The 15557-nt window shown below is 50.6% G+C and overlaps 1 protein-coding gene across 2 annotated transcripts in view; it reads left to right on the top strand.

Annotated features, from left to right (window-relative positions):
- The window catches only part of MRC2 (mannose receptor C-type 2), a 59742-nt gene that overhangs the window by 16794 nt on the left and 27391 nt on the right, over positions 1–15557 (top strand). The window lies entirely within an intron of this gene.

Raw genomic sequence — 15557 nt, forward strand, 5'->3', positions numbered from 1 at the left:
CTCACAGACATTCCTCTGTTGGTCAAGTCTGTTGTGCCATTGGAGGTCTGGGTGCTGTCACAGTGGTGGTCACGTGTGTACATATGGTGGTCTTGTGTACATATATGACCCTTCGTAGCTTCCAGGGCAAAGCAAGTCAAACTCCCCAAACACTGAGCACCGAGTTGAGTTCTGTGGGAAATGCAGAGAGGTTCGGTTCCTTCAAAGATCTTAAGAAGATCTCCACTGTGTCTCTCTTCCCTCAGTTTTATTTACTTTAGAAACATTATAATAATAGAAAGTTATGCATAATTCCAACCTCCTGGCAACGTAGAAAAATACTTCTTTTGCCATCAGGCCCCAATTCCAAAGTTCACAAGAACATGTTTCTTTGCACTTTCAGGGCTGTGTAAAGACACTCCTAGGACACTTATGTGCCTTTCCATGAGAAAAAAGAGGTCGGGGAATGTGTTCCGTGAGTGTTGACTGCCATACGTGTTGTTCCCCTGATTAGCTGAAATGGTACTGTCACACAACAGATAATTTCATGTTTCCCTTATTGTCTTCTATTCATTGTCCACACGTGATCTTTTAAAATTATTATTACTTACTTATTTTGGCTGCCCTGGGTCTCCATTGCTGCGCTCCGGCTTCTCTAGGTGCGGGGCACAGGCTTCTCACTGCAGCGGCTTCTCTTGTGGTGCACAGGTTCTAGGGCACGTGGGCATCAGTAGTTGTGGCACATGGGCTTAGTTGCCCTGCAGCATGTGGGATCTTCCTGGACCAGGGATCAAACCGGTGTCCCCTGCGTTGGCAGGTGGATTCTTAACCACTGGATCACTAGGGAAGTCCAAGATCTTCTGTTAAAGGAGGATGTAAATTCAGAGGACGTTAAACCTTTGCCTGTGGGACACAGGGCAGCTTGCCTTTCTACTTCCCCTGGTCCAGCTCATTCAACATACATGTGTTGAGCATCTGTTGTATGCCCTGAACAAAGGGGATGGATGGATAAGACACAGCTCCTGCTCTGCAGGAGCCATTTAGTGGGAAATAGAGACCCTGAAAGAATCATGTCAATATCTGCATATATCTCTCCCTGGAGGTCTCCCCAGAAGCCTATGGAGAGGCAGGGAAGGTGTTTTTGAATTCAATCCACAGGTAAGAAAACCGAATCCCCTCAGGTCATTTACATTGTAATAGCAGAATCAGAGCCAGAACTCCTAGATTCTCAGCCTGTGCTGCCCCAACCTTTTCCTCTCATTCTTTTTTTAAAAATTATTTATTTATTCACTCATTTATGTGTCTGTGCTGGGTCTTAGTTACCGCATGGGGGATCTTTAGTTGAGGCATGTGGGATCTAGTTCCCTAACCAGGAATGGAACCTGGGCCCCCCTGCATTGGGAGCTCAGAGTCTTAGCCACTGGACCACCAGGGAAGTCCCTCTCCTCCCATCCCTGGAGCCCCACCGCCATATGACTGCCTGAGTCCCAGTGAGCGTCCCATGCAGACTCTGTCCACTGCCACGCCAAGTAGTGGGGGCCCTGCACCACCTCCTTCCACACTCCCTTCCAGCTGCGTTTTGTGACCTCATTTTCCCTTTACGGCTGCATGTGGATTCGATTTCTGCAGCACCAGAATGAGGTGGGGAGAGCAGCCCGCCCCACGCTGCCCCGACCTCCCCAGAAATCCCCCCTCTTCTCCCATCGCACTGTTCAGTCTCTTCTCCTTGCATCTCCCTTGCAGGCGCACCTGAGGAGGGTCCCCCAAACTCAGAGGTCAGAAATGAACAATAGTTGCCAGGGACCCACCCATGGGAACTTGGGGAGGATTCTGCATCTGGACTGTGGATTTATTTTTCTTTTAATTCTTCTGAAGAGCAGCTTAAGCACTCGAGTCCTTGGCTTTATTTATTCTTATCATTTCCTCTTATCCAGATTGCAGCATCTGCTGAGGCCTGGTTCCCAGGCTCTCTGCTGTGAAACAGATTCTGGAGCTCACGGCCCCCACCCGGGCAGAGGCTCCTCAATGTCAAAAAACAGTAATGGCCTTCCATTACCAAGGGCTAAAGGTACCGAACATCTTTATGCATCCTCTTGCTTAATCTTCCCCGAAACTCATGGGTTGGGTGATATTGGTGTCTTCCCTACAGTGAGGCTTACAGCTGGCCCCAGAAGGGATTGGGACCTGGGTGGGTCCAGATTCCAGAGCCACCCTCCTAAGCCCTTCTCCGGGCTTCTGGAGGCAGTGTGGGGGAAGGAAGCTTCCATGGGTCTGTCACTGCAGAAGTCAGCGAGTGTTTACTCTTTGGGATACAGTTTTAGGGAGATCCTGAATGTTCCCGAGCAAAAAGATTCTGAGTTCATTTAACTTCTGTGTTGAGAAGCTGGAACTGGTATGTTTGTTAAGGATATGCGGGTTAGAGCAGGCACAAGCCACCCACGTGGATTGGGGTCTGTTGGCAGGTATTTCCACATCCACTGAACTCCCACTGTGGGGAAGTGAAAACCCTGGGGTTGCTGAGGTTGAAGGGACCAACACAGAGGAAGAAAAAACACAGAGGAAGAAAAAACCAACTGCTGCTGCTAAGTCACTTCAGTCGTGTCCGACTCTGTGCAACCCCATAGACGGCAGCCCACCAGGCTCCCCCGTCCCTGGGATTCTCCAGGCAAGAACGCTGGAGTGGGTTGCCATTTCCTTCTCCAATGCATAAAAGTGAAAAGTGAAAGTGAAGTCATTCAGTTGTGTCCGACTCTTTGCAACCCCACGGATTGCTGCCCACCAGGCTCCTCCGCCCATGGGATTTTCCAGGCAAGAGTACTGGAGTGGGGTGCCATTGCCTTCTCCGAAAAAACCAACACAGAGGAGGAAAAAACCAACAATTTGTTGCTTTTTGATCTCAGAAACAGGGTGAGGGGCAGGGGGTTGGTGGCGCAGTGGACCAAGGGAAGGGCATCCCTCAGACACAGGGAGCCGAGATGGAGAGCAGGTAGGAGGCACCTGGTACTTACAAGGTGGTGTGGGTGGAGGTCACAGTTTTTTCAAGGGCTCAACTCTAAGTGGTTATTTTAAAAACAGCCCCCTGGAACTTCCCTGGTGGTCCAGTGGTTAAGACTCCGCGCTGCCAATGCAAGGGGCACAGGTTCGATCCCTGGTCAGGGAACTAGATCCCACATGCTTCGTGGTGTGGCACAGCCACAAGATAAATAAAAAATAAAAGGTACCCCTCAAAAGCAAAGCAGGAACTTACGGTGGGAATCCCAAATACAGGCCCTTATCTAAATGTCCAGACTCTGGGTGTGAGCAGGCTTGTCATGCTGTAAAAGGCCGAGGCAGCTTCTCAAAAGGGTTGTTTTTCTCATCACAGCTTTTTAAAACAGAGTGCCATGGCTTGCTCTGAGAACCAAACAAGTCCTCCTTGAATACTTCCATGTCAGAAAGTCACGGGACTGCCAGTGAGTAGAGCAAAAGCTTGTCATGAAACGTGTCACGATTTCTCGGAATCATATCGTGGTGTGTTTCAGACACATCTCGGTAAAGGAATGCTGCCTGTCGCAGGGACATTGTGGTTGCGGGGCAGTGGAGCCTAATTTACCCCTTCCCAACACATTTCTTTTTTTTTTCCAGTTTTGAACTAGGTACAGCCCTCTGGTCATTTTTAATAGAGACCAGAATATTGAAGAATGTTTCTCCACTCTCCTTAAAACAGTAGTTCAAAAGTGATCACATGTGGCCATTCCCATTCCACTTCAGTGTTGGGGTAGGGGTGCACATGGGGGTGATGTGGCAAACCGGTGAGCCCCGTCTCAGATGGGCAGGAGCCCCAGAATCTGTAACTGGCTTCCTGCAGGTACACTGACTCAACATGGACAGGCCTCCCAATGTTTCTGAGAGATGCTGAAGATTCAGATTTTTATGTGAAATCTCTCCCGTTTTCAATGTTGGCTCACTTTGCTTTCACATATGGTGAAGGCTGTGTGTGATTTGCCTGTGGGGAGAAGGAAATGGCAACCCACTCCAGTATTCTTGCCTGGAAAATCCCATGGATGGTGGAACCTGGTAGGCTACAGTCCATGGTGTCTCAGAGTCGGACACGACTGAGCAACTTCACTTTCACTTATCAGTTTAAAGTACTTGGAGTAGTGGTTTGGCGCTCAGCTCTGGAACTGACCAGTCTCCCTGGTCTCTCATCTCTGGTCTGCCCCTTACTAGCTGTGTTATCAAGAGGGTTGATCTCTGAGGTCTTTAATACCTCAGTTTTCTTATCTGTCAAATGGAGATAAGAATTTTACCTGCTTCTGAGCAGTGCTGTGAGGATTAAGGAGAAAGCCTGGGAAGCCAGTGCCTGGTACCTAGCAAGCTCATGGTAAACAGTCACTTATATCATTATTTGTGGTCTCTTTCCGTAAGGGCTGGGCGACCATGTGTCGCTTGCCTGGGACAGCCATGACTCAAGCTTGTGGTCGTGCTATAATGATTACTGCCTCCCCTTTTCATTCTCAATATGAGACAGTAAACTCTATGGTCAACTTATATAAGCAAATACTGGCTGATACTCTTCAAGGCTTGCATAAAGTTTTATCTCAATGGAAATGTCATGGTTCCAATTGTTTGAATGTTGGACAAATCACTTAACCTTTCTGTGTTTCTGTTTCCACATTCTAAGGGATTGACACGATGACTACTAAGACTTTCTGGTTCATATTCATTCTATCATTTGGCAAACATTTACCATGAGGCCAGACTATGCCAGGCAAATGCCCAGGACATGGAGAGGCCAGGATACAGCTGGGCCCCCAAGGGGCACTTAGCCAATGACAAAGTTATTGTGTTGTGTGAATGGGGGTGGGGATCCTACCCCTTTTTTCTATATTTGAAAAACTTAGCTAGAAATGATTCATAAAATATTTCTTGTGAATCCAAAGTTTATATTTGAAATCTCAATTTCTCGCGAACAAATAATTACATTTCAGCTTAATTCTACAGACGTTTCTTTTATTGTTGTTTGAAAAAAAATTTCACCATGGGAAATGCAGAAAGGCCTAAAGGAGATTCTTTCTTTCTTTCTGTGGACTCTGCAGCAAGAGGATACTGTGCCTGCATGGGCAGTCCTCCCACTCTTTGGGACCCCATGGACTGTAGCCCACCAGGCTCCTCTGTTCATGGAATTTTCCAGACAAGAATACTGGAGTGGGTTGCCCTTTCCTTCTTCAGGGACTCTTCTCTGGCCCCCCCACCCCCCCACCCCAGGTACATGCCTGTATCTCCTGCATTCATTGGCAGGGGGCAGGTGGATTCTTAACCACTGCACTGCCCTGCGGTGGGTGGGGGGGTTCTAATATTTTACCCTTAAGTTACTGCCCGCACCCCCACACTTCTGCAGCCACTTTGTTGACAGTTAAAACAATTTTTCTTGTTTTTTTTGTTTGTTTTTTTTTCTGGCCAGCTGTGGCTTGAGGGATCTTAGTTTGCAGACCAGGGATTGATTTCACCCTAACACCGGCCCTAACCCTGCTATATTAGCTCGGAGTCCTGACCACTGGACTGCCAGGGAATTCCCAAAACGAAGTTTTTTTAAAAAAGTTGCTCTCTCTCAGTCTGTCAGGATATCTGTTCATAACTCCTCTCCTTATTAGCCTACTCCTCCTCAGTCAACCAGGTAGGAAGCGTCTGATCTGGTCCTGCCGCTGGGGCTCACGCTCCTGTCCGTGATTTTATAAAATAATCTGCTGATGACTCCCACAGATAAATAAGGCAAGTGTGGCCCCTCACGGGCCTTCGGGCCCGCGTCCACAAGTAGGTGGGCACTGCTGTCCGGGCTGTGATCGCGGAGAGGGGCCGGAGATTGCTGGGCCTCGGCTGGAGACGCCCTCGCCCACGCGCGCTCCGTCCAGGCGCAAATGCGCAGCTGGGCCCGGCTCCAACCCCGGGTCCTGAATCCTGCCCTTCGCTGGCCAGTCAGTGAGGTTGGATTGTGCTGGCCCAGAAAGCCACTTCCTGCCGCGACCGGAGCCGGCCGTTGTTGTGAAAGTTGCCCCCCGGGGGAGGAAGTGGCTTTGGGCTGTTTATTTTGGCTGCGGTCAAGCAGACGGCGCCGCCGGGGGCCGCGGACCCGGGGTTCGCAGAGCTGGGCTGGGGAGCCGGGCGGACCTCGGAGCCGTGGCGGGGTGGGGGTGCGTGTTGGGGAGGTCAGCGCCCAAACGTCCGGGACGCGCGGCGGGGATGGGGACGCGGGCATGGGTCGGGGCTGCATCACGGAGGGAGGGCGCCTGGCCTTGGTGGGGGTGCACTGCGGGGGCCGGAGGGCGCCTCGTAGAGCCCGGGTTTAGGGAAGGAGGGGTTCAGCGGCCGGAGATCCGGAACTCCGAGGGCGGGCAGGTCCCAGCATCTCAGGTCCTGGAGGCGGGTGTGAGGGAAGACGGGGTCAGGTGGCCCACCCCTGGGATGCTCTGGTGAGGAAGAGACGTGGGGACCGGGCACGGGAGCCAGGCCCCGGGAGCTGCCCGTGAGCAGAGGGTGCCCGGTCCTCCCAAGAGGTTATGGGCGAAATTAGGCTCGGCAACCCCCGCCCCTCCTAGCCTTCCTACAAGACGGGGCCTGGGAAGGGATAAGCCGAAGAGATCCTGATGCTTCAGTCGGAGAAGACAAAACCCCAGCAGGGAATGAAATCAAACATCTCTAAATCGCCGGGGAGTGGGGGTGGAGGTGGGGTAGGGGGTGGGGAGGTTAGGGCGGGTGAGGATTTGCGTCCCAGAGAACCCCGGGGGGGGGGCGGGGGAGGGGGGCAGCCCCACTCAGCCGGCGCCGCGGGCGGGGGTGGTGGGGGGCACCCAGGCAGAGCCATGGGAGGGTGAAAGTTGCCTTTACGAAATTTACCTGAATTCCCATTCCCTCTTCACAGTGTACCTTTGTGGTGCATTTATTAGGTGACAAACCCATCTATTAACCCATCCTCTGCCAGAGTGCTTTAACATCTTGGTAGAACCCAGCGTGGCCCTTCGGAGTGGCTCAGCTGTAAGGAATCCGCCTGCAGTGCAGGAACCGTGGGTTCAATCCCTGGGTGGGGAGGATCCCCTGGAGGAGGAAATGGCAACCCACTGCAGTATTCTTGCCTGGAGAATCCCACGGACAGAGGAGCTTGGTGGACTACAGTCCATGGGGTCGCAAAGAGTTGGACACAACTGAAGTGACCTAGCGCACATGCAAAGCAGCGTATCACATTGTGGAACACAGACATTTTAAGGGAAGAGAAGAGTGTGTCTAGAAATGAATGCTAGTTCCCCCTTGGGTGGGGGAACTGAGAGACATTGCATGACACTGCGCTCATGCACACTCACACACAAACACATGTGCGCGTGTCAGCAGAGCCTGGGGTGGTGGGAGTGCTGCTGTATGTGTTTAGCTTTGTCACAGGCTCTGTAGCAGTGGAAGGCCAGCACTTTGGCCTGGCTGGAGTGGAGGAGCTGGGCGGGAGGACAGAGAGTGTGAAAAGCCTGGAGGGTAGATGGTCCGCGGGGAGAAGTCCACACTAATCCCAGGATTTGGGTGGGGCTGTTGCACTGTTGGGCCTGGTAGTGGGCCTCAAAGTCACATGACTCTCCTGCTCTCCATGGAAGGAATGCATTGCCTCCCGCCACCCTCAGGTCCAGTGTGTGAGCCGGGACATGGACATGGCCTCTAGTAGAGGGTGGTGCAGGGTGGGGTGCTGGGGTCCTCAGGGCTAGCCCCTCAGCAGGGCGGGGCGGGCAGCTTGTGCTGATTCAGACATTTCCAGGCCTGGCCTCAGGGCCCAGCGGCTCATTGAAACCAGCTGCTCCTTCTGGCGGGCGGCCCTGCGGGCGGGCGGCCCCTGGCTCTCCCTGGGATGACCCCTGGCCTTTGCGTGGCCTGGGGAGGGGTGCCGATGGGGGAGAAAGGGGTGCCGACGGGCGAGAGAGGGGTGAGGCTCAGTGGCTGGAAGCGCCCCCTGCCGTGTCCTCTGGAACCAAATCTGGTCAGCTTCCCCCGGCCCGCTGCCTGGTCCCTGGTCCCCAGCTCTCTAGGAGCTGAGCCAGGCTGGTCGCTGGGTCCCCAGTCTTTACTCCTCCATGCCCCAACTTGGAACCTTCTCCGTGTCCTTGTCTCTGCTTGTGCCATTCAGGGTTTTGTTTGACATAACCTCTCATTCAGTAGATATTTCTGGAGAGCCTGCTGCGTGCCAGGCCTTGTGCTAAAATGAACTTCCCCTCCGCTTCCTTCAGCATGATGTCTTCAGCTTGTAATGGGGAGCAGCCGTCTTATCCGAGGTCAGACCTCTGGCTGCCTCCACTGCTGGGCTGAGTCCCGGAGGCTGTCGGGACAGCTGGGAGGCTAGCTCCTGAGAGAGAGACAGTGTGAGCCTCTGTGCTTGGCCTCAGGACCAGCCCATTGTGTAAACTTTGCAGCAGACGGGAAAGGAAAGGAGGCCACGGTGACCCTCACCCAGGAGGGAGGAGATGGAGTTACTCAGTGTAGGGCAAGTAGCTTTGAAACCCAGTTACCTCTGAGCACAGGAGTAAACTTCCAGGGTGATGCCCTGGATGTCTGAGAAGCAGAGACTCCACACCAGAAAGATTCCATCAGTTACCTGGAAAATCATTTCTATCCACTTTAATTGATGCTTTTGAACTGTGGTGCTGGAGAAGACTCTTGAGTGTCCCCTGGACAGCATGGAGATCAAACCAGTCAATCCTAAAGGAAATCAACCGTGGATATTCATTGGAAGGACTTACCCTGAAGCTCCAATACTTTGGCCAGCTAATGCGAAGAGCTGACTCATTGGAAAAGACCCTGATGCTGGGAAGGATTGAAGGCAGGAGGAGAAGGGGATAACAGAGGATGAGATGGTTGGATGGCATCACTAACTCAATGGACAAGAGTTTGAACTCCGGGAGATAGTGAAGGACAGGGAAGATTGGCATGCTGTAGTCATGGGGTTGCAGAGAGTCAAACACGACTTAGCAACCGAACAACAAGAACCACCCAAACCATGCAGTATGAATTAGACCTGATGGTTTTGCACACGTTGTTATATTGCCTGTAACTTTTTCATGACTAGGTTTGTGAGTTCTGCCTTTCCAGGTTCACTGTAAACATCTTGAGGGCAGAAACCATATCCTTAATTTCCCTGTAGTACCTTGTTCAGTGCTTCACAAAAACTTGTCATTGTCACAAATGAGAAAACCTCTGGAGGAGCAGCCAGAAAGGTGGTCAGGAGGATGGGGTGGGTCCAGCCTCCAAGCACCTCCTGTGACGTGGCCCATGCAGCCACCGGCCCAAACAACCCATCACTGGTCGGACGATCAGAGGGGACCCAGGCACCAGGCCTCCAGGGAAGTCAGGAGCATGGACTGGTGTTCCAGACTGGGAGAAAGGCTCTGTCTCCAGGACCTAGGGCTGTGTGTTTATCAGAATTCTTTGGTTACAAGGACAAAATCCTGATGCAAACCAGCTCAGCGAAAAAAGAAAAGAGAGAGAAATGTAGCTGCAAATGATCCTGAATGATGCATGGAACAGAGGCAGAGCTGTAAGAACTCAGGGACGGGCTGGACATTCTGCACCCTGAGCACTCGCTCCCCCTCCTTCCATCTCTCAGCTTTGTATCTCTTCCCATAGTATCCCTTCCTTGCCTACAGCAGAAAGCTCTTTTCCTCGTGGTAGGAAACGTGGCAGCCCCAGTTTAGAGAGGGGACTTCAGTGTTCCGAGAGGGGCTCTGGTTGGCCCTGTTTAAGTGCCAGTCACTGTGGCCTGGGAATGGACATGATTATTGGCCAGTAGTGAGCCTCGTGGGCTTCCCTGGTAAATCAGCTGGTAAAGAATCCGCCTGCAACGCAGGAGACCCCGGTTTGACTCCCAGGTCAGGAAGATACCCTGGAGAAGGGATAGGCTGCCCACTCCAGTATTCTTAGGCTTCCCTGATGGTTCAGACAGTAAAGAATCCTCCTGCTATGCAAGAAACTTGGGTTCAATCTCTGGGTCAGGAAGATCCCCTAAAGGAGATCATGGCAACTCACTCCAGTATTTTTGCCTTGGAAAATCCCCATGGACAGGGGAGCCCAGCAGACTACAGTCCATGAGGTCACAAAGAGTCGGACACGACTGAAGCGACTTAGCATAGCACAGCACAATGAGCCTGGTGCCCACTCAGCCAGAGATACAGGAAAATTCTTTATAAATAAGAAGGGGAAGAGGACGGGAAGTTTGCTGGGCAGACAAAACAAAGACCAGAGACTGTGGGTGGCTCCACAAAGTCAGGGATTCTGTTACCCTCTCCATATCTTCCACACAGAGCCTGGCCCCTACCAGCCCATATGGCGACAGAGGCTGGGTTGTATCTGTGTGACTCAGTCCTGGACCCTCAGTGCCTGGCACCCTGCCCGGCACCCGTGAGATTCTCAGGGAATACTTGTTGAACAAATAAATGCATGGTGTACAGATGGCCGTCAATGCATGGTTACCTGCCTGGCTTCATTCATTTGTTCACTCCCTGAACAAGTGCACTGTGACCCACACCTGGGTGCCTGGTGTGGTGGTGTTGGTGTGACCATCCAGATACGGGGGGTCATCCTTGTCCTCACTGAGGACCCTACAAGGTCCCAGTGAGGGCCACTTCCACTCCCTGCCCAGCCACCCGAGGCTCCCAGGTGAGTGGAGCAGGGCTAGAGGGCTGGGTAAGGGTGGAGGGGACCTTCTTGGGTGGGAGAGCCTTCTCATGATGAGGGGCATCAGGTCTTCGCTTTGAGCTCCTCCTGCCACCTCCCGTGTGCCTGCAGAGAGCAGAGCTCGAATGACGGTACAGAGTCAGTTTCCAAAATGCCTGGTTTCCTTCCCATCCCTTGAGCATCTTTAACTTGGCCAAGCCTGGGCCTCATCTCTGCTTCCATTGACCCCTGGAGAAACAGCTTTCTTTCTGGGGGGACCCAGACCCACCCCTCAACTCTGGGTGGAAAATGCTCTCCCCAGAGGCCCCCAGCCCCCTCCTTAGCAAAGCCCCAGGGTTCCACTGCTGAGAATTCCCCTCGGCCTCCCCGCTGCTCCCAAATTCCTTTTCCTTTTCTCATTTGCTGCCAAGGCAGTTCTGTGACCCGCATCCCTCACCTTCTGTCTCCTCCAGGTCCTCAGTGACTTCAGAGTCCGAAGGCCCAGCTCCCTCTGCTGCTCCCAGACACCTGGACTTGAAGGGCTTGTTTGCCCTTGTCTCCTGCTGTGTCCAGACCCACTGTCTCTAGCTGGGACAGTACGGTGTGTCTCCTCGTGTTCCTGGCATTGCCTGGGATATATGCAGGGAGAGATGGGTCATTGAACCCAGGACCTTGGACGGCAGAGGGAGGAGGGACTTGCAGCAGGGACCCGGGTGACAAAGGAGGACGCTGAGGCCTTGACAGGTGCTGTGCTTGGGCGTCCTGCTCTCTCCCCCTCTGGGCCTCAGTTTCCTCATCCAGTGCTGGGAAGGTGGCGTCTCCTGACCACGTGGGCCTCTTTTGGAGCCTTCACTTGCCCTTGTTACCACTGCACGCCTGCGAAGTTGATGTACCGTGCCTGGGTTTTCTGGCTGGGGAGGAAGGGAAGACACTGGCCCCCGGGCTGCTATAGGCTCCTGTGATGTTTTGGGCTGTGTGTCCAGCCCGTCTCTAAGGTCACCTACGAAAGCAAATACTACTTTCTCCCTTTTCCGGCCCCGGACCCTTTCCCTCCCCCTGCCGAGGGTTACTTCCTGTTGCTGATGGTCCTCGCTGGAGTGGAGTTTCTGAGAAACAAATGCCCAATTCAGTCAAACGCTCGGGCAGGCCTGGATGGAGTCCTGGGCCAGTTTGTGGTTCCTGGAGAGGAGCTGGAAGGGAAGGAGCAGGTTAGGGCGGGGGGCAACAGGGACGTCTTTGCTGTGGTGGTCATGCTTGTTGGCCCCTCAGGAAGTCACCTGTGTCTTGTCTAAAGAGGACCCCATCCCGGTGTCATCAAAGAATAGAGTGACCGGTGTCCCTCCCCACCAGCCTTCCCACTTTGGAGTTCCTTTATTTCTTAATTCTAACAAATCTTTTAAAAAAATGTTTTATTATTTATTTATTTGGCTGCACCAGGTCTTAGTTGCATCTCGCAGGATCTTTGATCTTCGTTACAGCATGAGAACTCTTAGTTACAGCATGTGGGGTCTAGTTCCCTGACCAGGGATCAAACCTGGGCCCCTTGCAATGGGAACGTGGAGTTTTAGCCACTAGATCACCAGGGAAGCTGCCCACTGTGGAGTTTCAGCATGCAGTGACAGGAGCTGTGGTGCTCTGTTTTAGTGAAATTGATTTGGCAGCTGGGACGAGGAGCAGAAAGTTAGGTTGGTTGTGATTGTTATCTGCTGCTGCTGCTAGGTCGCTTCAGTCGTGTATGACTCTGTGCGACCCCATAGACAGCAGCCCACCAGGCTTCTCCGTCCATGGGATTTTTCAGGCAAGAGTACTGGAGTGGGGTGCCATTGCCTTCTCTGGATTGTTATCTAGGCATGGAATCCATTCATTCATTCTTCATTTGTTCATTTGTTATTTTATTAAGCAGTACCATCTGTTGAGTGGAGTTACAGGTACTGAGGATACAGTGTGAAGAGGAAGTCTTGGAAATTTCTGAACAAGAGGGGAGACAGAAAGTAAACAAAACCATGTTAGTTCATGAGCTCTGGTTCTGGAAATGGAAGGTTAGCTTTTATCAGTCTGGTTCTCTGGCTAAAAGCCCTTATCGGTTAATGATAAAACATAAAATACAGTGGTTCAGGAGCAGTCAAAACCAGGCAGAGCCAAGGAGGAAACAGTCCTTGAGAGAAAAGATGAAGTGAGTGGTTCATTTAAGCAGCTTTTTGGCTTCCCTGGTGGCTCAGACGGTAAGGAATTTGCCTGCAATGCAGAAGACCAGGGTTCAGTCCCTGGGTGTGTAAGATCCCCTGGAGAAGAGAATGGGGGCCCGCTCCAGTATTCTTGCCTGGAGAATTCCATGGAGAGAGGAGCCTGGCGGGCTACAGTCCATGGAGTCACAAAGAGTTGGAAATGACTAAGCAACTAACACTTTTCACTTTCCTCCTGAGAACACTATCCAGTTTGAGGAGCTGCAACAGAATGGAACAGCTTTACTGGTCAGAGTGTGGGGCTTCCAGAAAAGCTAAAAATCAAGAGGGAAAATCCTAGAAAGGCAAGAGATGTCCTCATTCAAATTCTCCTCAGATACTTGGCAGCTCGAAACTGCATAGGCAGAGTGACGCTTTAGGGAACCCATCGAGAAACAGCAGTGGGGAAGAAGAGATTTCAGTTGCTGCCTAATGCTGAGAAAACAAGAGTTTGGAGTTCAAGTTCCACTGAGTTCGAGGAGCTTGGTAATTGCCTAAGGTTTTCTTTTGAAATGCTAGAAGGGCCTCACCTTATGATTAAACCCAAGGTTAAGGGCCACACCTTAAGACTAAACTAAAAACCGGAACAGCCCCACCCTAGCAAACCTAAGCCCCTGCAGAATCAGGATGATCTACCACTAATTTAACTGCCTGCCACAACAAAACTCCACATTCTTTTAAGGAAGATAATGCGTCCAGACGCCCTATAACGTGTCATCCACGAGTCCAATATGCAATAATAATAATAAAAAAGAAACATGCTCCTGGTAACATTATCCACTATGTCCAGTATGTAATAAAAGTTACTATACATGCAAACAGCAGGAATAATCAACAGAAAAAATAGTCAGCAGACCCAGACTCACAGATAGCCCAGATGTTGGAAAAATGTCAGATAACAATAAATGATGGGGAGATAATTATGCTAGAGAGGAACTCTGACTACTTTAGATATGGAAGTCGGAGAGGGCCTCTCTAAAGATGTGCCTTTTTTAATACCAATCTCAGGCCAATTAAATCAGTCTCTGGAGTGGTACCTGGGCACCTGCATTTTTTATTTTTTGGTGCACTGTGTGGCATGCAGGAGCATGTGGGATCTTAGTTCCCTGACCAGAGATTGAAGCCATGCCTGCTGCATGGGGAATGCAGAGTCTTAACCAGCGGACCACCAGGGAAGTCCCCAAGATGTGACTTTTTTTTTTCTGAAATGCAAAATGCCAGGCAGAGGAGACAGTGCAAAGGCCCTGAGGCAGGAAAGAGTTAGGCCTGTTCAAGGAAGGGCAAGGAGGTCCCTGTGACTTGAACAAGGGGGAGCAGTTCGATCTGAGATTAGACTGATCGGCAGGACCAGAATATGTGGGATCTGATGGCTCATAGCAAGGAGTTTGAATTTCATTTATAGAATGATGAATCACCTTTGAAGGTGGGAGAGAGACTAACATGACATGTTGCTTTTTCTTTTGCTATGAGAGAAGCTGTCATTTCAAATATTTAACCGCCAATTACATTTCGTTTGCTTTAGCTGTGTATACATGTCTTTTACTCATTTTCTACTATATTGGTGCCATTTTACTCCTAATTTATTATATATTTTTTTTGTAGAAGCTGTTTTCATTTTAGGGAATAAACTATTTGCCTCTAGTAAGTTACATGTATTTTTGTCACTTGAATTCTGATTGTTTTTATGGCATTTTTTGTGCCATGAAAAAAATCATGTTACTGAACTTACCACTGTTTTCTTTATGACTTTCAACACACTGATATTATTATTATTATTATTTTTGAAAATATTTATTTGACTGCTCCAGGGCATAGTTGCAGCATGTGGCATCTAGTTCCCCGACCAGAGATTGAACATGGGCCCCCTGCATTGCGAGCACAGAACACTCCAATATTATTTAAAAAAAAATTTTTTTTTAGGACTTATTTATCTTTAAAAGATCATGCTGCATGGCCATGATGAATGGCTTACAGAGGGAGGATCAGGCCTGCATGATGGAGCAGAAAGGTCTTGGGGTTTGGATTCAGAAGATGGGGGGCCAGATTTCAGTCTCAAGACTCTGGTCAAACTGTTACACTACCCATAGTCAAATTCTTTGGCTATAGTATGGAATCATCAGGAACATTTATGGTGCTCTTATTATGTGCTGGATCCTGTTCCAACACTTGACATGTATTATCTCATTTAACCTTTACAATAGTTTCATGAAGAGGAAGCTGAACAGTGCACCCAACTCACGCATTAAATGGCATAGCTGGGATCTGAACCCTGGCAGTCAGACTCATGCTTTTGAGGCGTGAAAATTGTCCTGCAGAGCCGGTGGCTAGTAGATGCAGAAGTGCTTTGGAGCCTGGGAGGTGCTGTGTGTGTGGTGTTGTACTCAGTGGCAGCTAGGGCACAAAACGTGAGGTCACAGAGACCTGGGTTTGCTTCCTGGCTGTGTGATACCACGACTGGGTCGCTTTGTGGCTCAAATGCATGTCTGCTTCTTCCTTTCTCTCTCTCAAAACCTTAGGATATAATAAAAGCTTTGAGATATAATTCACATATCATAAAACTCACGCATTTAAAATATGCATTTAACTGGGTCTTAGTATGTTCACAGAATTGTGCAGCTATCATGACAATCTAATTTTATTTTTTAAATGATTGGGTTTATTTATTTGTCTGCGCTGGGTCTTAGTTGAGCAAGAGGGATC

This window comes from Bos mutus, chromosome 19 (assembly GCF_027580195.1).
Source record: "Bos mutus isolate GX-2022 chromosome 19, NWIPB_WYAK_1.1, whole genome shotgun sequence".
Classification (NCBI taxonomy): domain Eukaryota; kingdom Metazoa; phylum Chordata; class Mammalia; order Artiodactyla; family Bovidae; genus Bos; species Bos mutus.